The sequence below is a fragment of the Orcinus orca genome, chromosome 6 (genome assembly GCF_937001465.1).
Source record: "Orcinus orca chromosome 6, mOrcOrc1.1, whole genome shotgun sequence".
In the NCBI taxonomy this organism is placed as follows: domain Eukaryota; kingdom Metazoa; phylum Chordata; class Mammalia; order Artiodactyla; family Delphinidae; genus Orcinus; species Orcinus orca.
Genome location: NC_064564.1, coordinates 59,278,183 through 59,295,143, shown reverse-complemented (window position 1 = coordinate 59,295,143; position 16,961 = coordinate 59,278,183).

Below are 16,961 nucleotides of genomic sequence, written 5' to 3'. Positions count from 1 at the left end.
GGTGGGCGGTCAAATGAGAAATTTAGCATTATACATTGATAGCATTGGGAAACATAGGTCTTTTGTTTCCCTTTTTGGCCTCTATCCCTCCCCTAGCCCTACAACATGTCATTCATCTGGTTTTAATGCTGCAGAAATATGCATTGTATTATGCCTGTTTGCCTTGGATGCTGTGTGCCCAGCTGTAACAAGATGTTGCTTCTTTTGTTATTTGTATACAGCTGCTTGCTTTAAACTAGTAGATTCTGAAATACCTTTCCTTGCATGTCTAAAATAAAACTATTGCATGTAAAAAAAAAAAAAAACTGGTAGATAAGCATCAGTTGGGAAAACAAAGTAGAGAAAGGAAGCTCCTGCTTAGACCACATCCATCAGTAACTTCTGAAGAAGTGGGGCTGGTGTTATCAGTGAAACCCCAGAGGCTCTAGGCAAGGTGTTACATACATACAGTTCAGCCTGAAAAAGTTGCTGAAAGGGAATTATTGAAGGTATGTTTACTCAATAGTTGTATCAGGGAAACTGACTCTTTCCTATTTCACTCTATAGACAAAATCACTCATATCCACTGAAGCACTTAGGGAGACGTACAGGGCTGCACTAGGCGTTGGCATCTGAAAAAGTCAATGTTCATGATTGTGAAGAATAGAAACAGTTTCTCACTGATTTCATCAGAAAAATAAATTTATTAAAGAACATTGGTTAGCTCACAGAATTATCTGATAAGCTATTAAATCCTACGGTGAGCTAAAAAACAACAAAGTCTAAAATCTGGTTGTATAACTGTTCCATAAAGGAAACTAGTAGACATAATAACTTGTTTTATTGACACATCTGCCCTGGGAGCTTGATAGTGCCACAACTTCTGCTACTGCTACCACAGAAATTGTCATTACTGTAGCAGAAATGTGATGTTGTTACAATAACTATCTTTACTGGATACAGAATCATTTCAGTTAACTGTATATTTGTGTCACTAGCATTGAGTTAGAGTCTGACATGAGTGTGTCTTACCAAAAGAAATGAGTAAAAATAAAAAGCAAAATTTATAAATCCAAGCTCTCTAACGTGAATAAAAGGAGTTCCAGAAAAAGAGAATAGGAAAAATAAATAAAGAATATTATTTGCAAGAGTTGAGTAAATAAATGAGTCTTTATTTTGAATGGTCTCATCAAGTGTTGATAAGCACGAAAGAAAAGAGACTCACATCTAGACATACAAAGCCCATTGAAGTGCCAGATTATCACACATAAATAGAAATTCTAAAAACAAAGACAGGTGGATAAGTGAATAGATTAATATATACACATATTACAGATTTCAATTTTTTTAAATACTGCCTTTAAGCCATTTTTTTCATTTCTTGTTCTAAGGAATGAAAAATATTGTTTTTATTAACTTCATATAAGGATAAACTAAGAAATAAAATTGCATTTATATATATTTGATAGAATGATCTATGCATGCATACCTTTTTTTAAAAACTCTGGATTATAAAATATAATCTGTAAGAGAATAATTTTAGTTTTTAAAAACTTACTTTTAAGCACACATTTTTTTGTTCATTTCTTACTCTAAGGAATAAAATATGCAGCTCCTAAACTCTATGAAACACCACATATTTTAGGAAGCTCTTTTAGCTACCAATACTATTCAATAAATAGCAAAAACAAAGCTTTATCAAATTACATACTCTGAAAAGTGTATACATGGACTCAAGGTCATAGGATATCCATTTGAGGGCAAGTTTTCATTTCTGAAACAGTCTGAACCTAATATCTCCTTGAAGTATATCTGTCGCTTTTGAGGATGAAAATCTTGAAAGATCTCAGATACATTAGAGAAGAAAGGTCATATCTCTCATTAAAAATCAATATTACTTACTTCATAAAATATATGTAGTCTGAGTCCATTTAGAGACCTGCAAGGATCCTCCAAAATCATATTATGGAATTTTAAATCTCCCTGGAGGGTGGGGCATGGAGTGGGAGATAAATCATTACTTGCTAAATTCCCTTTCAATTCTCAGACAGTATACTGACTGTGTGCCTGCCAGTGTACCCGACCATGCTGTATCAGGCAATAAATACCAGGGGTTCCCGACCTTGAATTAACTGAATAGTTTTGAAAAGTTAATGTGATTTGCTCATGGTATAATTTAGAAGGGAAGTTGGTCCAAAATGCGTTAAGTATTGACCGCAAAAGCTCCCACATTGTGGGAGCTGTGCCAGCTTGTAGAAGAGAATAAAATCTGTCATCTGCAATATTCTCTAACCTGTAATTTCTAAATTTTAATTTTTCTTTTACGTTTTGAAACTATTTAGAAGCCAACAGGGAAAAATAAACTATCAAAAAGGCTGACTTAACAGTGAGATTTCTTCTATGATATGCTTGGTGCTAAATATGGAAACAGCATCTTTGCAGTAAATAAGGACTTGGGGCAGAATCTTGCAGATTTCTGTATATTCTAATAATATAATAAATAAAGGATAAGGTATTTTTTGTGCTGCTTGAGAATATCTGCAGTAGAACTACATCAGCTTTCAGATCTTTGCAGTACAATGACAATTATGAAGAATACCTCTGTGTCAAGACAAGTGCCTGACAGGGATTGTCCTTTTGTATTTTACTATTCAAGTTTAGGATAAATCAGCCATTCTCTTATTAAACAGGAATTATCCTGCCTGTATGCTGGAGCCTGGCATAACTAGGCTCTTAACAATGCTATAAAAGCTTTGAGAAATAAAATCTCTGTGAGGTGTTAATTTCCTCTTTTTTTCCAGTATTGCTTGGTAACAGTAAAACACCACTTTCCTTTAGTTACTCCATTCATAATCCAATTATAGCTTCAAATTTATGTTATGTAGGCTAACAAGAAAATTCATAGAGAAGACATGTTCTCTTCAACAAATAACTGTTAGTACAGAAAGGAAGTATTTGAAAATTGACTTTTATTTCCTGCAGAATAATTGACATTTTGATACATTAAAAAGGTACAAAATATGGAATTGCTCTTTGGTGATAGCCATTTTATATATATTGCTTGATAAATTATTCTGAGTATCCTGCAATATCTGGAAGAGGTAAACACTTCGTGTCTGTACAAGTGATAAAATAAACCAAAAATCCTGACTAAGTTAGAATGAAACCAGATCATGGTTCAACTTAACCACCATGTGGCTGTACTCTGCTTAATCATTCAGATGCCCCTGTTCCCAACTTTTAATTGCTATGATATACAATGATTAATTAAGGGGAGTTTATTTCTGGAAAAGTCAAACCCTGGCAGTTCCTCCTGCTGATCCTGATGCTTTTGGAAAACTCAGCCCTGTAACTAATTAGAATGTCAGAATGTGCTGATGACCTTTGCATTGAAGAGAACTATAGAGAAGTTAACAGGAATGAGCTATTTAGACAGTAATCATCTCCTCATTAACTCAAACATGTGCTATAGCCAGCAATAATGTATGGCTAGCTTTTTATTACCACAAACAGTGGGAGAAGATTCACATGGTTAAGTGGTAAGAGCATAAATATTTGTCTATCTCTTTTTTTCAATGTAGTCTAAAGGAATTATAGAAAACAAAATAAAGTAAAATAATAGAAATGCACCATTACCGTGAGCTCAAAGTGCAAAAGGGGAGTGGCCAACTTTAACACACACACTCATACAACAATTGTAAATCATTCTCTCTTCATTTCTCTCTCTTCACCTTTTTCTCACTCTTGTTATTTGATTGGACTCTACCAACTCCATATTTACCAAAAAAGTTAACTGCAAACACTTTTGTTGTTAACAAATGAATTGATCTTGTTAATAAAATGGTTGATACAACTAGATTTTAATGTCATAATGGATTATCTAATTTTATTCCATAAAAACAGCTGATTGTTTTTAAAGTATACATAATGACTCTAAGAAAAGGAGGGCTAGGGACTTGTAGAAAGGAAAGAACGGAGAAACAGAATTGGTGAAAAGGAAAAAGGAGAAGAGAGATGTCTAATCCCATCTAATCAAGCACAATATGGGTTTGCTCTCTGTCTCTGGTTGTTTTTCTTGGATCAGATTAACCATCCAAATTTATCCAGAAACTCCTAGATTATATCTAGAATACTGAGGTTTCTATTAATAACATTTTATTTATTTCACTCTCATTTTTATTTCACTCTCACCAGTGGTTACAATTAGACAATAAACTATTTGGTCATTTAAATATATTGTGGCAATAAGCAAAGACCACCCAAATGAGAACACGCAGAAGCTATTTATTAAGAGTTTGCTAAAGCAAGGGTGTCCATCATTGTTTGCACTTGGGAGAGACTCAGATGCAGGCAGGGTAGTATAAAAGCTTTATAGTGGAAAAAAGGGAAGGCTTCACTTATGCTCTGATTGGAAGTTGTTTGCATGGGTGAGCTGGAGAGGAGACGTCCTATGTGATTGGGTAAGGGAGCACATTTGTTTTTCTCTGATTGGTTCTAAGCTGGAGTAACGGCAAATGATTAGGAAAGCTAGTAGTTAAGGACCAAGTCCTGACTATTTTTAGTCTACAGTTGCTAAAATTGGTTGCTGCAGACTGTGGGTCAGAGTTCTGTTTTGTACATATGGTTTGACCGTTGTCAGTTTGTATATTTGGTCTCTGAATAGTTGCTCAGACGAGTGCTTCTTTCCTCAAACACAAGCAGTCGTTTATGCTTTGCCTTTCAATTTGGATACTGAGACAGAACTGAAATGGTAATGAGTAACTATTGCTGTAACTGCCTGTATCTCAGTTGACTCAAGTAAGATATAATTTTCTCGGGGACAACAACGATTACGTTCATAAAGATTTATAGTTAAACTTCAAAGATAAGTTGTAAATAAAACTTTGTTTTTCTTTAGAACGCTAATGCTAAAGAATGCAGGTTATTTTCTTGAACCCATTTCCATATCTACAAGAAAAACACAGGATGCCTGAGTTCCTGTCTAGCTCTCACATGCTGATTTTGTGAAGTGTCTTGGTGTGCACAAAATTACAAAATTTCAGACATTTACTCTGGAACTTTAAGGATGGCAGTTAATTCAGAATTCCAGCTTGTGATCATTTCCTTAGCATCCAGTTTTCTATTTGCTTTTGGAGTAACAGACTCCATCTGAATGAGGCCTGCCTCAGTCAACAATATCCAAGGACTATAATTTGTTTTAAAGATTCACTGAATTGTTTCTAATTAATCTCTGTTCCATTTCCCCTCTCCCCATACACAGAAGTGCCTCAAATACTTTACTTTTTTCTCAGATTGGTCCTAAATTTAAATATGACACGAAGAAAGATAATTAATTATATATAAAAAACCTTTAAAAAGCTATTTAGGGAAAAGAAGAAAGCTTACTTCAGTTTGCAGCTTATCAGTTCTCCTTGTTAAATATTCAGAAGTTCCATTCTGCATGGATAGTACAGAAACCTCAATTTAAAAATACTGAATCCTGGGACCGCTGTTACAGTCCTTCAGGGAAATCCCAAAATCCCCTTCACAGAGAGAAACCACAATTGGTGAATTATTAACTATCAACAAAAGTATTCAATGTGGAAAATAAATAGCACAATGCCTGCTCATCTCTTAAAAATTATATATTTAAAGAAAGAGTATGAAAACAGGCATTGCCAATGTAGCAAACTAACCTTAAAAAAAAACACTAAGGTAGAATAGAAATAATTAGATGGGGAAAGAGGATTAAACATATGCTTTTTTGTGTGTTTTTTGTTGTCAGAAAATGTGCCCTTATTTTTAAAATATACATTTTATTCATTTACTAGGAAAACTGCTATAAAGTGACTATACATAATATATGAAAAGATTTGCTGATTTTCTGAGATAAAATTTGAAAAATTTACTTTTTCTATTTTATTTTGTGATAGCTTTATTTTTTTTAACTTTTTATTTTATATTGGAGTATAGCCAATTAACAATGTTGTGATAGTTTCAGGTGCACAGCAAAGTGACTCAGCCATACATATACATGTATCCTTTCTCCCCCAGACTCCCCTCCCATCCAGGCTGCCACATAACCTTGAGCAGAGTTCCCTGTGCTATACAGTAGGTCCTTGTTGGTTATCCTTTTTAAATATAGCTGTGTGTGCATGTCAATCCCCAAATCCCTAACTATCCCTTCCCTCCACCCTTTCCCCCGGTAAGATTTACTTTTAAACATAAAGGATTCACTTATAAAATATATAAATATAAAATTTTAGATCATCACATAAGATGTGATTTTTTAAAAACAAATTTTTAAAGAAAATTACTTTAAAAATTATTATAAACTGTAATGCTAATATATAAAGATAATCAGCATTCATATTTTTAAATGTTTCCTTCAGCTCTGTTCCCTCCAGTGTGTGTTCATGTGGGTGTTCATAGTATGTGGTGTGTTTGTTTTAGCTTATTTTACAAAATGGAATAATCTGGTTATGTATTATTTCATCCTGATTTTTTTTACTTGAAGTTATACTTTTACCATTTAATCCTGTCAATGTTTTCAGCAGCATTGTTTTAAATAATAGCATAGTAGTCTATTTCAAAATTTGAATTTCCGATTTATGCTATTATAAAGAACTCAATATGGTTCCTTCAATGGACAATTCATGAAATCAATATAATATTCCTATATTTTTCTTTTACAAAATTATTAGTCAGATAGAGTCTGGATTTTAAGGAGGCTCTTGACTCATATTACCATGTTAACATTCACAAAATTTAGACCAATTTAATTTCCAGCCAGCTTTACTAAGAAAAACTCTCACCAAACAATTGCAAACATGGCATTTGATCAGTTACAGAAATATTTGATAATTTCATAGATGACAATTAATATCTTATTTATAAAAAACAGAATAACTGTTAAAACACATTTCATTAGTCACTAATAGGTTCTGGGAAGTCCTAAAGATTTTACTCCTAATATGCTTTTATTATTGAGCTGCATATTATTACTTTGAGTATTGAGATAAATAAAATCAATTATATTGTGATGTTGCATATTTGCAGTAGCATTAATTGTTCACATTCCAGCAATAACTAATAAACTCTCAAGCCAGGAAGGCAATAATACCTGATTGTATCATTCAGAAAACATTTGGGTTTTATCAATAGGGACATACTGTATTCAACTTTAGAAAGCTTGGATTTTAGCTTTCAAATTCTGTCTTCGATTTTCAGATGATGCCACAGAGTTCATTCACAGGGTTAATTTGTTTACCTTTTTAATTTATTTGGGCTTCAAAGTTACAATATGAACTTGGCTAGGTCATTTATTTGTTTTGAACTCTGCTTCAACACTTTGACCATGTAGAAAAATTACTAGAATTCTCTCATAAAGTTTCTTTGTAGCAAATTCACAGAATTTTGGAGAACTTTACATCATTAGTGTCCTCCTAATGCTAAATGACTAATATTTCAACTACCACTTTCTCGTACATAAAATTAATAATATTTCAGGATTTAGTGTTAGAAGGTAACAGAAAATGAACTGGAGTTGAAAGCAGAGTATCTGAATTATATTTCCAATTTTGCCATTTACTTCATGACACCTTAGAAATACAAAACTTCTATAAGGTTACAAGTCTATCCTCAAAGTGAATAAAATAGCCTTCTTAATTCCATTTACAATAGCATCAAAAAGAATAACATACTTAGGAATCAACCAGAGTGGTGAAAGACTTGTAAAATGAAAACTACAAAACAATGCTGAAAGAAATTAAAGACATAAATAAATGGAAAGGCACTCCATGCTTAATCAATATTGTTAAGATGCCAACACTACTCTAGGCACTCTACAGACTCAATGCAATCCCTATTAAAATCCCAAGAACGTTTTTGCAGAGACAGAAAAATCCATTCTAAAATTTATAGGGTATCTCAAGGGACCCCAAGTAGACAAAACAATCTTGAGAAAGAGAACAGTCTTTTCAACAAATGGTGCTGGAGAAAAGTGGATATCCATATGCAAAGGATCAAGTTGGATCCTTACATAACATCATATACAAAAATGAATTCAAATGGATCTAGAACCTAAACTCAAGAGCTAAAATTATGAAACTCTTAGAAGAAAACATAAGAGGAAAGCTTCACGACATTGGTCTTGACAATGATTTCTTGTATATGACACCAAAAGCATAGGCAGCAAAAGAAGAAATAGACACACTGGACTTCATCGAAATTCAAAACTTTTGTGCAAAGAATACTATCATCAGAGTAAAGAGGCAGCCCACAGAATGGAAGGAAATATTTGTAAATTGTATATCAAATATGGACTGGTGTCCAAATATATAGAGAACTCTTAAACCTTAACAATAACAACAAAATACAGTCCAATTAAAAATAATCAAAGATGAATAAACATTTCTCCAAAGAAGACACAGAGATAGTCAAAAGAACATAAAAAGGTGCTCAACATCACTAATTATTAGGCAAATGCAAATCCAAACTACAATGAGATACCATGTCATACTCATTAGAATGCTAATTATTTTTTGAAGTAATAATAGCAAGTATTAGTAAGGATGTGGAGAAATTGGAACCCTTGTGCACTGGTAGTGAGAATATTTTAAAATGTTGCAACCATTATGGAAAACAGTAAGTTAGTTCCTCTAAAAACTAAAAGTAGAATTACCATATGATCCAGTAATCTCATTGCTAGGTATACATCCAAAATAACTAAACCCAGGGACATAAACAGATATCTTTATACCCATGTTTATAGCAACATTATTCACAATTGACAAAAGGTGGAAGCAACCCAGGTGTACATTGACAATTGAATGAATAAACAAAGTATGGTATACATATAGAATGGAAGATTATTCAACTTTAAAAGGAAATTAATTCTGAGACATGCTACCACATGCATGAACCTTAAAGACATTATGCTAAGTTAAATAAGCCAGTCAAAAAGGACAAATGCTGTACGCACATATATGAGGTACTTAAAATATTCAAATTCATAGAGAAAAAAGGTAGAATGGTGGTTATCAGGGGCTGAGTGGAACAGAGAATGCAGATTTATTGTTTAAAAAGTGCAAGGTTTCAGTTTTGCAAGATGAAAAAAGTTCTAGAGGTGGATGGTAGTGATAGTTACACACCAATGTGAATATACTTCATGCCAGTGAACTGTACACTTATAAATGATTAAAATGGTAAATTTTATGTTATGCATAATTTACTGAAATTTAAAAAATTAAAAATCAACAGAAAAACAAATGCTGCAAAGAGAAGCATTTTATAGTGGTGCAGACAGAGTTCAAGCTAGGTAATATAGATGGGTCAATGTTTTGAAGCCTCTTAGGTACTTAGGTAATTAAAATAAAATTAAGGAAGAGGTGCATTCCTTTCAAATAGTCTCTCTATTGGCTCTTTAGAAAACCAAGTAAGTGCTAAATGGCTGAGTCATCAGGAGGATTACTCATAGTTACAACTTTGAAGCTTGCCTGAATGTTTTCACTTGAAGTATTCATCTGACAAGGGCCAACAGTGTGAACAATTTTGCTTTCCACTAAAAATCTCATGTCCTTTGCATTTTGAAAATACGCCAACAAATTGGAGCAACTCATAGACTAGTAAACGCAGACTGGCATTTTGTTATTTCCTTAGTAAATATAACTAGAGGATTTACCTATAAAAGCAATATAAAAAAATTCATTCTGAAAAAGTAAAAATCACAAAAACTAAATGTGTTAAATAAAACAAAAAAATTTAGAATTCATGTGTTTGGATTTACCTCCCTTAAGGTAATGATATATAAAGGAGGATATATAGATTCTTTTTCTTTCCTTCTTAAAGAGTAAATTTGTTACCATCTTATTGCTGTGGAAGCAATTGCTAAGCAGAATAGCCTTGGCACTTTAGGTGCAGGAACTGGAAACATATTCTAGCTAACTAAAGCAGGTAAGGGAATTATTAAAAGAGGTAAGTGACTCAAGTTTTTGAAGAACAAAAGAACGAACTTTGGGGGTCACATATCTAAGAGAAATGCTAAAAATAATGCCAAATAACCCTTGAATTTATTCCTGAAAGCTTGTACCACCTCCTGAGCATTAATTGCCTCAGCTAGTACTTCTGCTACCATACCCACTTGCAGTTAGATGTGGCTCCTGCTGCCATGCTTCCTAAGATGGGTTATAATTCCCTGTTTGTTCACCTCCGTTGTGATTTAGATCATGGGACGGACATATCTGACTTGTACAACCTTCAGAATATGCTAAGTCTTACAAACATGAAAAGCTGGGAAAGTAAAGAACTAGTATTATCAGCTTTGGTGATGGGAGATGCAGAATTGTCAACACAGAAATGGAGGTCAAATGCTGGGCAGTGGAAGAGAATGATGAATGTTAGCAACAAGGGTGAGTTCTGAAAAGAAATTCAGAGAGCCATGTCAAAATTAAGTTTTATTATTAGCTTGTTGTGTGAAACTTGACAAATGACCAAGCTTGCCTTAATGTTTTCCTCAGCTTGACTAAACTTTAGACAGCTCCTTCCTGACCCTAGGTCCCTGAATTCCCTTGTCCTAGAGCATTTACTCTAGAAAACATCATACTGTATTTTCTTTCCCTGCTCCTTTCAGATGTAAAATTTCTTCCAGCCTCTCATCAGTTTCACACCTAAGGAATGCTCTCAAGGACCTGGGAACCATCCCATTGAAATCATCAAGAAAGTTAGGGCCTCTATCTCCTAGTCTCTATGGGAGGGTAGGGGCTTAACTTCAATAAGCACAAATTTGCAGACAGAGGTGGGCCTAATCACATAGACCAAATTTCCTCCTAATGTCCACCCTGCAGTACTTTTTCACTATCTGACTCTAGCACTTAAAAACACTCTAACCTCTTCTTTCAATGGAGTTGAGTTAAATCCCTCTCCCCTATTGCAATAGCTTTTATCCCTACTTCTATAATCTTAAAGTCTTCCCTGCCTGTTTAACTCCATCCAGTGCAATGTTTCTTTGATATAAATGATTAAAATATGCATAATTATAAATAGGTAGATAGATACGGATAGATAGGTATGATACGTGTATACACACACACATACACTATATGGCATACCTGTATACCTGTATACTTTTAAGATGTAATTTTTATAAGATAAAATCATGACTCATATAGAAATATAAATCAGGTTAAAACATTTGTTTTACTCAATGATATGACAGAACTAGGCAGATATTTTAACTGATTCAAAGGAAAAATATAAAGAGCCTAAATTAATATGGAATAAAGGGATATTAAGACAAAGGTAATTTTTGGTAGTGGCAAGTCAATTAAATCATTAATAGACAGGACAGAATCTACATATCTCCCAGTTACCTACAACTTACAGAGTTGGAAGTTACACAATAGCTCAAAGTTAATGCATAGAAGTGGAACCTCATAACCTGGGAGGGTAAACTTTAGACAATGAATAGTTTTGTACTGGAAGACAAATTTGTTTTTTCTAAAGTACACAATAGTGGGTGTGGGTGTGCGTGTGTGTGTGTGTACATATTATGAATGGTATGCTAATAACTTTCTCCTAAGATACTGACAAAGATCAAATGGATAAGAGTAGACATTAGCAGCCAAAGTGCAAGAAATGCACTTATTAATCATCGGTTGAAACCTAACTTGTTTCAATATCCTCAGAAGGAAATCTGGCAATATTTCACACATTTTTAAGTCATCTAGCTGTTGACATAGCAAATCTAATTTTGGAAATTTTTCTTACACAAATATAGGCACATGCATGCAAATGTGTGTGTACACACACACATACAGCATTTACTCTGTTTTTAGAATAGTAAAAGGCTGAAACAACATACATATTCGTCAGTAAGGAGAGGCCTAACAAATTGTGGTAGAGCTACACAAGAAAATAGTTTACGAATGATAAGAAGAATGTGACAGATAAGCAATCTATAAAATAATCTTCAAAAATTTAGTCTTAAGTGAGAGAAATGAGGTTTATATAAGGTAAGTAGCTATAAGTAAATAAATAAGTCTATTATTCCCTTATGCTTACACAGCAAGTTTCTTGTTCTGTTTAGTGCATGTGTCATTTTGCCTTCTAAATGTTTCTTCTGCCTAGCTTTCTCCAAGATTGTGTTCTGATCAACCTCCTGTCAGGGCTGGGGACTTGCTCTTCTTTGCTTCTAGCATACAGATATATATTGCTCAGATTTTGTTGTTACTGTTTTGTGGAATTGAGTAGAATGGTAGAATGGCATATTCCTTTGGGGAAATGAGCTCCAGAGTTGACCCACAAAATAACATAATGTTTTTCTGGTTTGCTTTCTTAGCTGTGCAGTAAAGACCTTCTGAAGAACAGTCTGAAAGGGTATTTCAAAGTCCATGAAAAAATGTACAAAATATTGAAAGAAATGATATTGTCAATAAAGGTCTAGAGAATATGTTGGTTGCTGTGTGTTGTGTGTGTGTGTGTGTGTGTGTGTGTGTGTGTGTGTGCGCGCTATAGTCCTCAACGCAGTGCTATGATACTCATGGCCAACTTTGACCCAAGAGAATGAATGTAGTGCACTTCTAATTAGAATTTCTTGTATGGGAGAAATGAAACATAATTTCCATCCCTGATACATAGCATTTTAGTATTCTGACCTTTTGGTAAAGGTACGTGCGTGATTAGAAAACATTTGAACACCCTTGCCATTGGAAGACAGGGCTGTAAATGGTAAAAGCAATGAAATGAGCCCCCAATTTAGTACAGCCTCTCCAAAGGTCAAGATGAAGCAGCCCATCTATTTAACTACCCAAATATATGAGGATTCATTCTAGTACAAGGCAGTTTCATGACAAAGAATATAAAACAAAAGCAATGGCACTATATTAACTGAGTTTATAGTCTGTATTAATAAAATAAAATTCCATATATTTATATATACACATATGTAATATTCTAGAAACTATAATTCTGAAGGTGTTCTTCTTTGCCAACACATGATATCAGATTAATTTAAGAAAGCTGCCAATGAATTAGAAAAGTTTCATCAACAAGAAAGGATTTCTAATAGCTTCCTATAAGAAAAACTTCCCTCACTAAACTTTGTTGTTGTTTTCCTTTTCTGTGAGAATTAATGGAATGTTTTCTGCTCTGCTGAATTATTAAGCTTCCTGATATTATACATTTTCAAGCCACTGTTGAAAGGCCACCTTCAGAATTGTTACTTCACTGCAAATAAGTGAGTTTGAAAAAGAAAAGTAAAACAAAACAATCGGCTTAAAAAAAAGAATTGAGAGAAAATAGAAACAAATAACTTCATCATTAGACTTTCAGTGTTTCATATAGTATGTTCTTAAATCATATTTTGGGACCCACTAAGATATATCTAGTTACCTGAAGGGAACTTTGTAAAGTGAACTTTTTTTTTTTAACATCTTTATTGGAGTATAGTTGCTTTACAATGGTGTGTTAGTTTCTGCTTTATAACAAAGTGAATCAGCTATACATATACATATATCCCCATATCTCCTCCCTCTTGCATCTCCCTCCCACCCTCCCTATCCCACCCCTCTAGGTGGTCACAAAGCACCGAGCTGATCTCCCTGTGCTATGCGGCTGCTTCCCACTAGCTATCTATTTGTAAAGTGAACTTTTTATTCACTTCAATTTATAAAATAGGAAAAGCTGATACAGCTTTTAAAAAGGATTAGGCATTGTAATAAAACAGAGAGGAGATGCAAGTTCCTAAAATCCTGGGAATGGCTGTTTGAACTATTTAAATAAGGATTTATTGGGGTTTAAAAAAAAATTCCCTTATACTAAATTCAGTATAAACAAATAGATTGTTTCAGTTTTTTTTCCCACATTTTATACTACTGAACAAAAATTCTAGAAAGGCTTTTTCTATTATTCACAAATATTTGTGTATTTGAACACCTATTACATAAACATTCTTCTTCATATCCTGTGTGCTTCTGATGTAGAGCTAAATTTCCTCACTATATAATTGTCTTCTTTTGGCTTTCATGGAATACATTTTCCTGATCTTATTTACACCTTTGAGCTATATATAAGGCAATGGGATTTATGTGAGATGTTCTCTGGTACTCTTAAACAGGATGATCATTTAACATGAATTCACATTTTCAGTCTCATTACTTGTCATTGATGAGAACTGAGTATCAAACTCTACTATAGGAAAGAAATGGGAAAACTTGCAGTAATTTAAATTATAATACCATGAGATATCTTCCGTGAAAATAACATGAACTGTGTCCATTTGTGGGACATAAAATTAAAAATCAGCACCAACGGTTATAGAATCTTTAAAGGGTTCAAAACACTGTAATAATATTGACCAGTGAAACCAAGCAAGAGTCTGCTGACGTAAAGTAAGGCTACTGTTCCTATGTTAAAAATGAGAACCCAGAGAAAAAATAAAGAAAAAGAGAAAAGGAATAGATGACTTTCATAGGTCTGAAAAGCAATTTAGTAATCAAAGTGACCATTTTACAATGGCTTTAGTGCAAGAGGTCCAAAGCATCATTTTCTCTCAAACTTTCAGACTGCTAGAGTGTAAACATTGTAGCAATAGAAGTTAGCATAAGCTAACATAAAAGGAAATGGAAGGAGGACCTGATATGGTAAGGGTTAGAGGTTGGGAAAGAAGTCAGTGTTGGAAGCAGATGGCCCAGGATTGCTCTCACTCAGAAAAATATTGTGATTGAGTTTGTAGCTGTCAAAATAGCTGGGGTCGTGTCAGTTTTAAACAGAGGTCTACATACATAAAAAAATCTAACCTATTCCTTGACTCCTTACCCATGTTTCAGCATGTCATTTAGGAATCAAGTTTGCTTTTATAATGAACCTGACCTTACCATAAAACAAGTGAGCAATTAGCAGAGAGAGTTTAGGTATCCTTAGCAAAGAAAGTTGAATTATTAACCACTCCATTGAAGAGAAGATAAAAAGACGGTATTTCTGGCACCATATCAGAACAAGGAAGGGCTGGGGAGTAAATGGATGGGATAGCGAGGTGTGAGGGCAAGATCTCGGACATACAAGGCTGATTAAGCATTCGGTAATTGGAAACATGGAATGAATAAATGGAATTACAATTTTGATTCTCAGTACAATGGTTGAAGAATGTGTTTAAGTCTCTTGCATATCTCATAGATGAATAAAGGACCAATTATTATTTAGTGATTTTCTTTCATTAAAGCATATATTTAATTAAAATTTATCACTTATCTTTTTAAAGATAAGGTTTTAAGCCAATTCTTGTCTATACTATTGTGCTTTGCAGGCCGTCCCCAGAGCACAAGAGTTACCTCTATTCCATCCATAATTAATGTGTCTACACGATGACACCACACATACACTAACGGGATATGAAAAGATTTTTTACTTATATATGGAAATTTTTTTGAAGAGAAGAACAGTCATTTAAGCTGGTCAGAAATGGCTTAATGGTCGGAAGGGCTTTGGTTTTCCTTGTGGTTGTGCAGGGGGAGCAGGCTGAAGGGTTTGTGGGCTGCAGTTCCCATGGTTTGAACTTTCTCATCAGTGGTAAGGGAGGCCACAAGCAGGCATTATTTGCTTGTCCACATGTGGGGCAAGAGGGGAAGAGAGAAGAGTGGGGTCTAAAGGTGGTCAGCATTCAAGTGTCAAAAGTGGAGTCAGACTCTCCTCTTTAGAAGGATTAAAATAATACAATTTTATTTGGAGCCAGAAATGTCAGGAATGAAATAAAAAAGTCAAGGCATCTTATACTTTAGTTTTCTGTTTTAGTCATGAGGTCTAATAGAAACTTTCTTCTATAAAATGATCCCCTTCTTATGATCCATTTGAAGTACAGCTGCATATAATCACTGCAAATGACATGTTTTTTAATCTAAAAAGACCTATCTTGCATCTCCAAATAGAGTTTAATTTCCCCTCTGTGTGTCCTTAGTGACTCATTTATACTTCTACTATTACATTTCCTATTCCATGTAATTATTTGTTACATGTTGTCGAACCACGATTTTCCTATTCTCCAGAATTTTGGATGAAGCCCTAAAGCTTGGAAAACATGTTCACAAGGTTTCTGTGTGAGATGTCTCTCATTTGCTCATCAATAACTGCTCTCCAATTTTCTCCATCTTTCTCCATTCATCTCTCTACATCACATGAAAAACACTGGATTCTTTTGCCCTCTGGCTCCTGTTCGGTTTTAGCCAACGGGGGACACTGGCAGATATGGAAAGTATAAGAAAGGAAGGTGTGTGGGTCACTTTGGTATGACTGCAACTTCAAGGGAAGGTCACATCCCTTCTCAAGGCAGCCTCTCATTAACTTTCTTCTCTAGTTTCTGATAAATTCTTCCTCTTCATTTGATAAGGTTGTCAGAGCCTCAGGGTTCTGCACCACCTTTTATGATTTTCTTTACTCTTTCTACACACTTGTCAGTTGTCCTGTTATTAAACTCTTTATGAAAAATATTGAATGTGCCATTTATTTGCTGCTGGGAATCTGATTTACACACATCCTAAGATTACTGAGAAGTGTAATACACATCTATGCCAGAATCACCAAGGGAGAGAACAGATGAGATTGGAAACTTAATCTTTATCACTCCATCAAACTTAAGACCAGAAATTCAGAAGGAGATTCACTGATAAATTTTATGAGAGTGTTTTGACTTTTCTCCTCTACTTTCCAAATTATGGGTATGTGTATATATATATATATATATATATATATATATATATATATATAGTTTTCAAGAAGGAAAGCCAGGATTTCAGTCTTGAGTTACAGAATTGCTGGGCTGCAGAAACTAGAGAACCATCTTCATATAGCTTCTTGAATAGTTTAGTGTATTTGTTTTCGATTGTTGCTGCAACAAATTAAAAACTAGTGGTTTAAAGCTACACAAATTAACTATTGTTTTGTTCTGGAAGTCAGAAATTTAAATTGGGTTTATAGGGTTAAAATCAAGGTATCTCTAGAGCTTCATTCCTTCT